Raw genomic sequence first — 12,885 nt, forward strand, 5'->3', positions numbered from 1 at the left:
CTTGGCAATGCTTTCTAACAAAAAGAAATATCAACTTAAAAGCCAAATAGAAACTATTTCAGGCGGTTTGTAGAGCTATTCAAATCATGTGTCAGATCTGGCACTTTGAATTGTTCGGAAAAGTGGATAAACTTCAACTATTTTTTGCAACGAATTTTAAAATTGCCCACATTTACTCCAAACTACTCTTTGGCAATGGAAACTGGGGCAGAGGACGGACATTACTCTACCTTTGATCTTCACCTTAAATATTATATCGAAAACAAAAATACCTCTGAGGGAAAAATTGTTTTAGGTAAAGGAACTGAACAATCTTGGATATTGTCTTGGACTGTATCGGGATGAGGGGTCTATTTCTTAAATTGATTGGATATTGCTGCTGTTAAAATCAGAGGTTCAACAAGAAAACCTACAAAGGGGATCTGAAGCAGTACGCGCATTTACAAACATCTGCATCTGTTGCAAATAAAAAATAACATTTTATTACCAATACTGCTAGTTCCTATAAAACTGTACTTATAATTCTTTATTGTCTTAGAGTTAAAAAGAAGCCGATTACCTAAACCGTATACGTTGTTTATTCAAATTAAATTAGGTTTTTCGAATCCTCAGCATCGTATTTTCCAAATCGACTTTAAATCCCTTTGTCTTTTAATCGACAGTATCATAGAAATCAAAGGTAGCTCAAAAAATTTAAGGCAATATTAAAAGCCGTAATCATTTTTCTATAAGAACACGGCGCGATCTTAACTCGAAATAACTCGAAAAAAGGCAACGGATGTAGTTAATTGTACAGAACATAAACATTTAAGGTTGCCATTTAATGGATAAAACCTTTTCATTGCTTCAAACTTTTCGCATATCTAGCCAATCGCCCCAAAAACAAGTTTAGATATCTTGGATAGAATTTAAAAAAGGCATATAAAAATGATAGGCGATAAAACTATATCCGAAAAATGTACATGTTTTAACGATATTTTTAAAAACAATGTTTTTGTCGAATCTACCCCTTAAACAACTCATTCGTAACACCAGAACTTCCAGGAATGCTCATCACTTTATCCTTGAGTTCAATTTTGGGCGTACTTTCTAGTATAGAGAGTTTTTCTTAAAGCACACTTTGAGAATGTGGAATGCTTGGACCAACTCTGTTTTTGCCTCCAATTTTGGTATTCAGAACTTTAAGACCAATATGCACCGGTTTCTCTTTAAATCCTTCCCTATTTTCCTAATGCTCGCACTGTGTTTGGATATAAACATAGAAAGGGTATTAACAACCCCTGTAAACTGTAAAAACAAAACGATCAAAGTTTTAAAAATAAATTTAAAGATACCGTGTTCTGGTTTTAACCTAAAAATCTTTAAAGAAATGAACAAACAATTCTCTAGACATTTTTAACGTTTTTTATTGTCGAATGCGATTTTCAACATATTCTCAATAAATTTAGGAACTCTGATTTTTAACTTCCTATAGGAAGTTATTGTAATGGGTCCGATTTGTCGAGTCAAAAATTTTGATATTTCTTGACGTTTTAAGGTCCCTAGAGCCGAAATAAAAGATTTTTAGAAAGATGTCGCGACTTTTTTTTCGTCATTCATACCTCAAGAACCAGAAGAGATATCGAATTCAAATAAATTTTGTTAAACAGATAATAATGCAGAATGAGGCAGAAAGGGCTCTCAAGAATTTTGCATGAGTGTTTTTTTTACCATAGCAGTTTTTAAAAAAATGTGAACATTATGGTTAACCCTAAATATCTCACGAACTAATGACTAGTTCTAGACTTGAATCAAAGTTAAAATTATATATTTTAACGTGATACCAAACCAGTATATTTTTGGACTTTATTTTATAAATCAAAAAAATGAAAGAAAAATTTAGTCACCTCAAAACAATTTTGTGCAACGAAAAATTTTGTTTTAAAAATCTGGTGAAATTTTGAGAATAATCAAATTGACAATTTTTTTATAAAAATAAAAACCAAAAAAAAACACATTACTCAAAGTTGGTAAAAATTGATTTTCGGCTCCAATATCTCTTCAAAACTTTCAGATATTGGCCTTAAACTACTTTTATCTTTTAAAAAATATTGTTGTAAACATTCAGTAAAGTTTTGAGAAAAATCGAATTGATATTTTTTACAAAAAATAAAAACCTAAAAAGAAAACAATACTAAAACTTGGTAAAAATTTACTTTCGACTCAAATAGCTTTTCAAAAATTAAAAATGTTGTCTTCAAATTTTTTTTATTTCATAGAAAATATTGTTTTCAATATTCAATAGTTTTTTTTTATAAAAATCCAACAGTCCGTTCCCTCAAAAAAATATAATCTACAGAAAAAATAATGCAAGTTGCTAAAAATTGATGTTCGGTTCTTGATATCTCTCAAATTAATTTCATTCATCCAATTTATAAAAATTTTAAAAATAAAAAAAATTGGTAAACATTTATTTTCGACTAAAAATCTATTTAACAACATAAGATTTTCAATCTAAACTATTTTTTATATGAAAAATATTAATGGTTATTTTAATGATGAATAATTCAGCCTTTTTTGGATTTACTCCGTTGGTCATATTTCAAGAATCTGGAAAGATATCGAATTCAAATAGTTCTTGTTTTAAAGATAATAGCATTACAAAGATGACAACACATATTTCTCACCTTAAATAACTTAATATTAAGTAATTAAAGTTAATATCTTTTTGTGTTCTCAGTTTTTTTGAATTGTAATGGTGTCCAAAACCCCAAAATCATTTTTAACCATTTCTTGTAAAATTTGTACAGTTTTTTTTTCTTAAATTCGATTTTTCCAAAAATGTTACCAAATGTTAAAAACGTTATTTTCCAATGTACAAAATTAATCTGATTGTGACATTATTTTGTGCACCGGAAAATGACGTTTTTGACATTTTGTAACATTTTTCGAAAAATCAAATTTGCAAAAGAAACACGTAAACTAGCTTAATTTCAATTTGTATTGGAATTAAAAAAGACAAACATTTAAATATTTTTAACGGGCTCAAATGGGAAATTGTCAGCGTGGGCGATCCACAGTTTTCTTCTTTCTTTTGACTTTTTGTTCAAATGCATTTCCCAAAAAGTTCTGAAAATCGGAAAAAGGTCGTTTATTCTTTGTTTGTACTGTAAAACGTGTACAACTTTATCATTCCTTTCCTTAAATTTAAGTTTTCTTTTGTGGCTTCGAACAATTGAAGAGTTTAAAGGGTTTGGCGGGTTTCTTTCAACTTAACCCAAAAATAACCCCCTTAAAAAAGGCAAAGCTTATCTGTTAAATCATCTGTCATGATTAATGGTGTCCTGTTGTCTTTTTTTTCCTTTCACCTACTGTCAGATATTTTCGAAGTTAAAATTTGACATTTCACAAAACCAAACCATGATGGTTTGAAATTACTGATGATTTCTATAAAAAGAATCCTTGACACTGATAACACTCCCTCATTTTCACTTTTTGATGGACTCAAAAAATCAAAACCCTTAACACAGACATGACTATGACTTCCTCTCTCTCATCTTCATCCTCATCGATGACAAAACAATGCCATTACAATTATATGGCCCTACTATCGTTTTTCTTAAGATTTTGGTCTTAAATTTATTCAATCTACTTAAGAAAAATGTTTCTTTTACATTCCTTAAAATACTTTTTGTCTTCTTGAGAAACAAATTACAAGCACAAAAATGAAAAAATAAAAGAAGGAGGACTGAAGGATTTTTCCATCATCTTGTATTTTTGCAACTTTAAAAGATATACTTTTCAGATATTGAGAGTGGAGATATACAAGATACAATACTGTGCCGAAAAGACAATCTGTCTTTTAACAGGCCTGATGTCTTTTGAGTCTCTTTTCTCCTATATATACAAATCTTTTAAGTCAATAGAAAAACAATAAAGTACTATCTACTCTACTTTCTTCTTACCTACTACTCTACCCCCTGATGCAGATAAATCACTCAGTGCCATCAACAAGACGTCTTAAGGATATACCTACCCTCTTTAAAGGACCTTTCTTCTTTTTCTTCTTCTTCTTCTGCTTCATCCTTGGCGTTTATATCTTGATTTGGCTTTAAAAAAATTTACAAAAAGAAAAAGATTAAGATTTTTGTATATTTTCCAAAGAGGACATGGAAAGTTTATTTAATTCTCCATTTTTCAAAATAATTTTATGTCAAAGTTAAGCACTGTGTCCAAAGTACAGCAAACCCCCCACTGCCAAACCGTCTCAAAGAGCACCTTAGCTAAAGGGTGTTTTTTAAGAAGGTATTCAACTTTGAAATGAAATATGACAATGATGGTAAAAGGTTATAATCTTCTGGCATTATAATTTAAATATGATTTCCGGTATATCACCGCCACGGGCGCCGGCGGGCTCGGATGTAATCTAATATGGAGGTCTTATATTTTACGACTTTTTCCAAAACTTGTGGCCGGCAATAACGTGAAGAATGTTGTCCTTCAAGTGGTCAATCAATTCTATTCATCTGTTCGTATTGAAATGTCAAACCAAGCTAAAATAAAATCTCTTGACAGCTGTCAAAATGACTGTCAGTTAAAATAGTGTTGCCAAACTAAATGCCTATACCTCTTCACGAACAAAAAAACACCCTATAAAAGCGTTAAGTTGATGCCGCAACATGACGGATTCTTATCGCAACACAATGTGTGTGTACGATAATAATCATGTTGCTGCTACTACTCTTGTTGTTGTGTGGTACTGTCGCCCGTCGTTGTGGTTTTTGTTTGTCATGTCGCTGTCATCGCTTTTGAACTTGGATTGGAACCGACCGAAAAGTGTGAAATTTCACAAATTGATTTCACGGAACGATATGGTCTGTCAAACATTTATGACAATGTTGTTACATTTAAGTTTTTTGTTTTTTATTTTCTTTTTGTTTTCGATTTGGTTTCAATTTTGACGCATAGAAAACATGTCACAGGCAGGTTCAAAAACCACTTAAGATTGATAAGAGTTGTATGAATGCGGTTATAAAGCCGGGGGCACTATTATAGAACCGCCACTAACAAAATATTCCTTCTAATTTTGGTTTTGTTTGCTTTTTTTAATATTTTGGAGTTTGATTGGACGATGACAATGAGGGGGTAATATGTGCGGTTTAGCAGCTCTAGGAATTGATAAGGGTTCGTTTGGTATTTCTATGGAATTTATGATGATGGTTCTAGTGAAATATTTTGTTGTTAAACAATTTGTTATTTTTTTTATCAATCAATGGAATGTGCTTGTTTTGTATCTATGAATGAAATCGTTTATCAAGATTGTAACTCGTTGTTGGGAATTAATTGTTTTGAATTTTTCTATAGACAGTTTCCGTTTTGGGGTTTTATCATACTATGATCAAATAAAGGGTGATAAGGCTCTAAAACGACAGGTTACACATTTGTTTTTATTTAGGTTATGACATAGTTTTATGATTTCTTTTTTATTCAAAATGATAAAAACTTGTAGATTTAAGGTTGGTGGTGGGTATAAAAAGTTAACCTTTAAATTGTCAAAGGTTTAAACTTTCATAATCCTTCAGTTATAAAATTCTTCCTATTAAATCTGCGTTTCACGAATTATTCATTAAAATCGCTCCATATTCAGCTTAGTCATGCTTAAAGGAGGAGTTTTTTTTCTCAATTTCTAAAGAAACTTTTTTTCAGCAGCTTCTAAACTAAACTAAAAGCTTCACAATCAAAACGAAATAAGTTGAAAAAAATACAATTCTCGTTAATGAATATTGATTTCAAAAGCAAGCTAATTAAAAATAAAGAATATCTCAACCCCCTTCTCTCTGTTTGAAGACTTTTTTCTTGCTCACAGAAAAGAGATATTTGATTGAATATAAAAATAATTGCGGATATGGAACGGAATATTAAGTTGGATTTTTTCTTTGTGGCCTTATCCCAAATTATGTTATGCACAAATAAAATAAGAAAAAAAATATATATGAACCCTTAAAAACCGCCCGCACTAATCAGATCCAATCCAAACTAACCCAACCAACACCATCCATAACCAACCAACCATCAGCTTATAGCTAATGAAGTATAGTCTCTATAATATTGACGAAAAAAAAACAAAAACAATTTTATAAAAACAAAATTTTGGGTTCAATGAATTTTTGAAAAATTTTCGACCAAAACTTTCAAGGACAAAATTCTATGCGCACTTAATTTATGCTTTATATAGTATAGAAGACAGTGTGTGTGTGCCGTTTTTTTTGTGTGTTAAGTCCGAGTCGAAATATTGAAGGCAAGAAGCCTTAAACATACTTAAAACAATATTTAAAAAAAGGAGAGAATAGAAAACAAAAAAAGAACAAGAAGTGAAAACGGGAAGCTAAAAAAGCAACAAAAAACCGTGGATGGATATGAAGAAATGAATAAAAAGATTTGAATTGGGATATTTAAGGATTAGAAGGACTTTACTGTGTTTGGAAAATTCTAAACCTTAAAGATTGCCTAATTTTGTAGTTTTTACTTTCAAAACCAATTAAATGTCAATTCAAGTTTTCTATGTAAAAATAATCTCGAAATGAGCGAAACATACACAAAAAAAAATGATTTGACAGATGACAGTTAATGTTCAAACTTCAATTTATTGACGTGAGTCATTTTGAAAATTCATTATCTTATCTCCTTTTTACTTGATAGATACAAAATTAATAGGAGTGAAATAGAATGATCAAACGTCAAATTAGAAGTTATCTCAGAAGAGTGAGTGAAATTTGAACTGAGTCCACATTTTGTACGATCTCCCTGAATCTGTCAACTATTCTCTTGGTTTGAAAATGTCATTTTTTAAATAATTCTCTACAAAACAACTTCTTTTTTTTGTTAGGTATGTTCTATTCCTCTGAATTTATGTAAATTATATTTTTCCACTCATATAAAATTGACAGGAGTTTGGATTAAATAAAATTACAAATGGAATAGAACTAATGCAACAGAAAAATAAAAATGTATTAACTTTTGATTTAGATAAACATTTCATATTATTAAACAATACTAGAAATCAATGCTTCCATTTGATTTGAACAGAAATCAAACACACCTTTTTGGTGTGAAATGTCAAAATGTTGTTTTGAAGTAGGTATGCATTTTGGTTGGTGTTCCCATTGGTATCTTTTGAGACGAGTATTATCAACGTATGTCGTCCTATTTCGATAATTTAATAGATATTAGGAAGAAAGCCAAACAAAATTAGAATGATGGACAAAAAATCATATGTATGAGTTTAACAGGACTTTGTATTAAATAAAGGAAACAAAAGAAAGATATCTAATGAATATTTCAATAACTTTTGATTTAAATTTACATTTTCTTTTGTTCGAATATTATAAAATAATACTTGCATTCAATTCTTCAATTAGATTTGCACAGAAATCGAACATACCATTCTTAGTGTGAAATGTCAAAATGTTTTTTCGATATCTTTTGGTTGGTGTTCACATTAGACTCATATTTAATCTCGTTTTATTTCGATGATTTAAAAGCTTAAGGGAAGTAAGCGAGACATTTTTAAATTAAAAAAAAAAATAATCAGAATGATGAACATCAAAATAAGTCACTTCAAAAGAGTTTCATATGATGTTGACAGGACTTTGTAGTAAAAAAAAAGGAACACATCTAATGAACGTTTAAATAACTTTTGATTCAAATTAACATTTTCTTTTATGTTAATATTATAAAACTATACTAGCATTCAATTCTTCAATTAGATTTGAAGAGAAATCGAACATACCTTTCTTAGTGTGAAATGTCAAAATGCTGTTTCGATGTCATTGATGTCTTTTGGGTGGTGTTCAAATTGGATTCATTTGAGACGATTCATATTTAATGTCGTTTTATTTTAATGATTTAAAAGTTGAAGTACGCCAGACATTTTTAAATAAAAAAAAAATAATTAGAATGAAGGACATAAAATTAGTCACTTTAAAAGAGTTTCATATGAGTTTGACAGGACTTTGTATTAAATAAAGGAACAAAAAAAGATATCTAATGAACATTTCATTAACTTTTGCTTCAAATTAACATTTTCTTTTATTTAAATATTATAAAACAATGCTTACATTCAACTCTTCAATTAGTTTTGAATAGGAATCGAACATACTTTTCTTAGTGTGAAATGTCAAAATGCTGTTTCGTTGTCATTGATTTTTTTTGGGTGGTGTTTACATTGAACTCATTTTGGACGATTCATATTTAATGTCGTTTTATTTCCATGATTTAAAAGCTTAAGAAAAGTAAGCCAGACATTTTTAAATTAAAAAAAAACTTAATCAGAATGATGAACATCACAATGGGTCACTTCAAAAGAGTTTCATATGATGTTGACAGGACTTTGTATTAAATAAAAGAATATATCTAATGATCGTTTATTTAAATTTTGATTTAATTTAACAATTTCTCTTATGTAAATATCATAAAATAATACAAGCATTCAATTCTTCAATTATATTTGAACAAACATCGAACATACCTTTCTTAGTGTGAAATGTCAAAATGTTGTTTCGATATCATTGATTTCTTTGGGTGGTGTTCACATTCGACTCATATGAGACGACTCATATTTAATGTCGTTTCATTTTGATGATTTAAAAGATGAAGGGAAGTACGCCAGACATTTTTAAATTAGAATGATGAACATAAAAATAAGTCACTTCAAAAGAGTTTCATATGATGTTGACAGGACTTTTTATTAAATAAACATATCTAATTACTGTTTAATTAACTTTCAATTTAATTTAACATTTTCTATAATGTAAATATCATAAAATTATACAAGCATTCAATTCTTCAATTATATTTGAATAGAAATCGAACACACCTTTTTAGCGTTAATTGTCAAACAATTGCTTTTCGGTCGTTGATGTCTTTTGGGGTAGGATTTTTTTTAGTGAGATTGAAACTTCAAAATGAGTCACCTCAAGATTTTATTTCGAACGTCTTCATTTTGGATTATATGTTTTTTATGTATATCTTGGTTAAAACAAAAACTGTTTCTTCATTAAAAAGCTTAACTTAAATTAAAAAACGGATTTTGTAAGAGAATTGATGTTAATTTTGTTTTAAATTAGAAGAAGTAAAAATCGAGCTCAATAAAATGGCAATTCTCAGCTACGGTTTTCGGTGACTTCACGAACTCATCCTTTAAGGCCATAAATCGATTTTGAAGCATTTGCATAGACGTCTAAATATGCAAACTTCTTCACAGAAATAAAATTAAGTGGACATTTTTCTCGTAAAACTGAAAAATGAAACTGACGCAACATTTTCCCATTATTTTAGTGAATTTAAATCATTTTAAAGCGTTGTTGAAAAATATATTTTCTTTTTAAGTAAAATTTTGTTTTTACTTGCCAAAAGATGACATCACCAAAAGTGACAGTTGCCCAAATAGCGAGCTATTCAAAGTAAAAATTCATATTGAAACACCTTATACAAGTTAACCTTCTATGATTCCGATTTTAAAATATCATTCCCCCATCAATTTCCAAGTATCCAACACGGTTTTATTTTTGACAGAGTACATTAGCTGTCTTAAGTGTCAAAATTGACACATAAACAAGCTCGTTTAAAAACTAACGCATGTCGTCGGTTTAATTATCTGGAGTTTCTAAAAATAATAATTCAGCTTTTTTATTTTACAAAGCTTAAAAGATTTAAGTTTCCAAAATCCTAAAAATGTTGAACAAATTGAATTTGAGAAGTACAAAAAAGCAAAAACCATATCCAAATGATACCAACACCGAACCGAACAGAAGACCGAACCAATGATCATCAAACCCCGGCGCTTATATCAAAGACGACAGATTCACTCCTTTTAATTGCGTATTTAAACTGTCTGGGAATTTATTGAACTCAGTTCAGTTCTTCTTCATTTTTGTGTTTCTAAATACTCATAGCGCATCAACATCAGAACAGAGCGGCTTCAATTCTTTTGTGTTAGCGCTTTTTTTCTTGCTTTGGTTTTGTTTCGATTGTTGTTTTGTTTATCTTTATTTTTTGATTCCGCTAAAAAAAAGAACAGGATCGTTCGTTTCTAATTTAAGGAAATAAAATTAAAAAACATTTTTGACACACACGAATCACATTAAAAAAGAAAAAGACCGAAAAGAAAAAACGGTTCCATAAGATTTATGTTCTTCACCTCTTTTTGTTGTTAAGTCTTTTTTAGTATTTCATCGCCCCTTGTTAGAATTCTAAGTCTCTAATGTCAGGCTTGCCAGATTGGGATATTTATCGCAAATTAGGCTATTTATGGCAAACTGGGCTATTTATGGCAAATTGAGCTCTTTACCAAATATCGAGCTTTCTTCTTCTAAATTTTGTCACACAAAATATTGTGTGACAGTTTAATAATAATTGAGCTATAATTATTCCAATAATACTTGGGCTTAAAGTAGCGTAATAACAAACAGGGCTACAAGTAGTCCAAATTAAAGCTTGAGCTATGTTTTCCTTCCGAAATTGACAGAATATTTCGTACCAAATTATTAAACTTATCTATCAGCAACGCTATTGTAAAAAGACATTCTTCTTCTATAAAATGTTTTCAAACAAGATCAAAACGAGCAACTTTTTCTACTGCTTTGATTTTGAGCTACAAATATTATTAAATTGAGCTATCCAGCTAGTTTTGGACATGGCAACTCTGCCCTAGGTAGATATTTTGAATATCGGTCTTCTTTTTTTAATTTGTTTTATTCTTTTTTGCATCTCTTCTGGCTGTGAATCAAATTCGCGATCAACACAAGCTAAAGATAGGAAGGTAGGTAGGAAGATAGGTTAGGTACTATTGCACCAAACGTGCCGTTATACGATGTTAGATGTTTTGTTGTTGTGTCTACAACTTGGTTCATTCTAAAATTTCACTTACGACACTCGATGAGATCGTCTGTCTATCCGTCGTTCTTTCGTTCAATGGCTTTGCTTTGATGGCTTTGGCGGGATTTCTGCACATAGCCAAGCTATTTGAGTCGAGACAGACATTCACATCAGGAAAGCTTCGTGAATCTTTTAGAGATAATTTTTTTTGTTTCCATTTAAAATGCTATAATTAAACTTAAGTTGGTTGGATAATTTTGTTTTATTGTTTTTTTTTTATTTTGAGGAACTTTCAGCTCTCGGGTATTTACCTACTCATCCGTCGTTTGAGAAGAGGAGGCCGGTCGTGTCGCATTGAATTTATGGGAATTGAATTTGAAAAGAAGACACTGCCCTCGATTGGCCCCCAGACAGAGAGAAGTTTAGTTTTTTTTTGTCGTCTTTTCTCTGATTTTGTTGGTTGGTTCGTCTTCAAGGAGAACTTATTTTTGTTGGCCTCGGCACTGTCAAGCTCTAAATTCCAGACAAACAAAATTCCTATGAGGAAGGTACAGTACCGAAACTAGGTTTTCAAATTTATCATCATTTCCCAGAAATAGATTGATGGCCTTTTATGCCTCTACGCACCCTTAATATACTTTATACTCCATTCATATTTTTATATTTACACAAGAAAAAATGGGGTTGAAATGGGTCAGAAGAAATTATGTGTATGCTTAAAGAGTGTACCTTTAAGGAAAAAGGACAAACTAAGCTGCTATAGGCATTTGTTTGACTTATTTTGTTAGAAAAGCATCAAAAATAAAGCTAAAAAAGGGAGGGTAGGTAGGCCTAGGTAAAGTATCCCGTAGGTATATTTTTCTACTTAACATATTGAATTTCGAGAAAAACATCTTCCCTTGATGAAAATTCTAAGTTTGAGGCAGATTTATGGGTTGTTATAATTTAAAGTTTTGAAAAATTACTTTGGTAATTAATTATAAGCTTAGTACTGATAGTAAATAGTCAAAAGAGGGTTGAGAAGTTTTAAAGGGTGGGTAAAAGTATATATAGAGAAAAATTTTAAAAAAGATTATTAGAAAAATAAATAAAAAGTGACAAACAAACGTCAATTTATTATAATTTAAAATGATGAAAAGTGATATCATGCTTGAAACTATAAATGTCAACATATTTATTTGCAGACTGTCCCTAATGAGTGCTTTTGTCTGTGACTTCGAATTTCCTTTATTTGTTTTCTAATTTTTTTTTTCAAATAATAAATATTTATTAACTAAAAATATATTCGTTGTATTTTCAGAACGTACCAGAAAAACAAAATATAAACATTTCAGCAAAAGGTAAGCTTTATTATAATATTTTTGAATAATCGATTGATTAAATCTCTGCATACACCGGAACTGCGCTTCTTGTTCTTAAATATAGGATTTCATTTTTAATAACTCGTTATTGGAGGTATCTGTCACTTTAGAATCCTTAATTTTGAAGCTGTCACTTTTGAAACTGACATTTGACAAGTAAAAACGACGCCAGCACTAAAAAATTAACGTTACAGTCTTCATCAACGCCTTAAAATAGTTAAATTCCACTCAAAATGTGGTTCGCAGTTTTTCTGTAAAAATTTGTTGATCGTGTTATTTTTCGAAAAAGTGATCACACCTGAGCTAATTGATCTTGTTATTTAGCACCTTAAAATACTTTTTTCCTTTAAAAGCCGTGAAAGATAAAGTCTATGTCAGTGCTCCACAACCTATTCAATTCCACAAAAATTAAAAATCGTGTGGTTATCGAGCACCTGAATCCTCAAATTTGAGAATTAGTCATGGAAAGTTTTATACAAAGGATATGAAGCTCCAAGTTTAAATAAGGCGTCATCAATATGGCTGACATTTTGCATAATTTATGGAATATCATTTTCTTATAACTTAAAAAAAAATATCTTTGATTTCTCTTAAACAAACTCATTTTATTATTGTAATGGCTCCGATATGTCAAATCGAAAATTTTGACATTTCTCGACGTTTCAAGGCC

The 12,885-nt window shown here is 30.0% G+C and overlaps 1 protein-coding gene across 3 annotated transcripts in view; it reads left to right on the forward strand.

The window, feature by feature from the left end:
• Positions 1 to 12,885, forward strand: part of LOC129946332 (rab GTPase-binding effector protein 1) — a 302,925-nt gene that overhangs the window by 88,202 nt on the left and 201,838 nt on the right. For all 3 annotated transcript variants that reach the window (XM_056056478.1, XM_056056472.1, XM_056056474.1), the window contains exon 2: positions 12,155 to 12,194. The gene's annotated coding sequence lies outside the window, so the exon portion shown is untranslated. The remainder of the gene's footprint in view (positions 1 to 12,154; positions 12,195 to 12,885) is intronic.

This window comes from Eupeodes corollae, chromosome 2 (assembly GCF_945859685.1).
Source record: "Eupeodes corollae chromosome 2, idEupCoro1.1, whole genome shotgun sequence".
Lineage (NCBI taxonomy): Eukaryota > Metazoa > Arthropoda > Insecta > Diptera > Syrphidae > Eupeodes > Eupeodes corollae.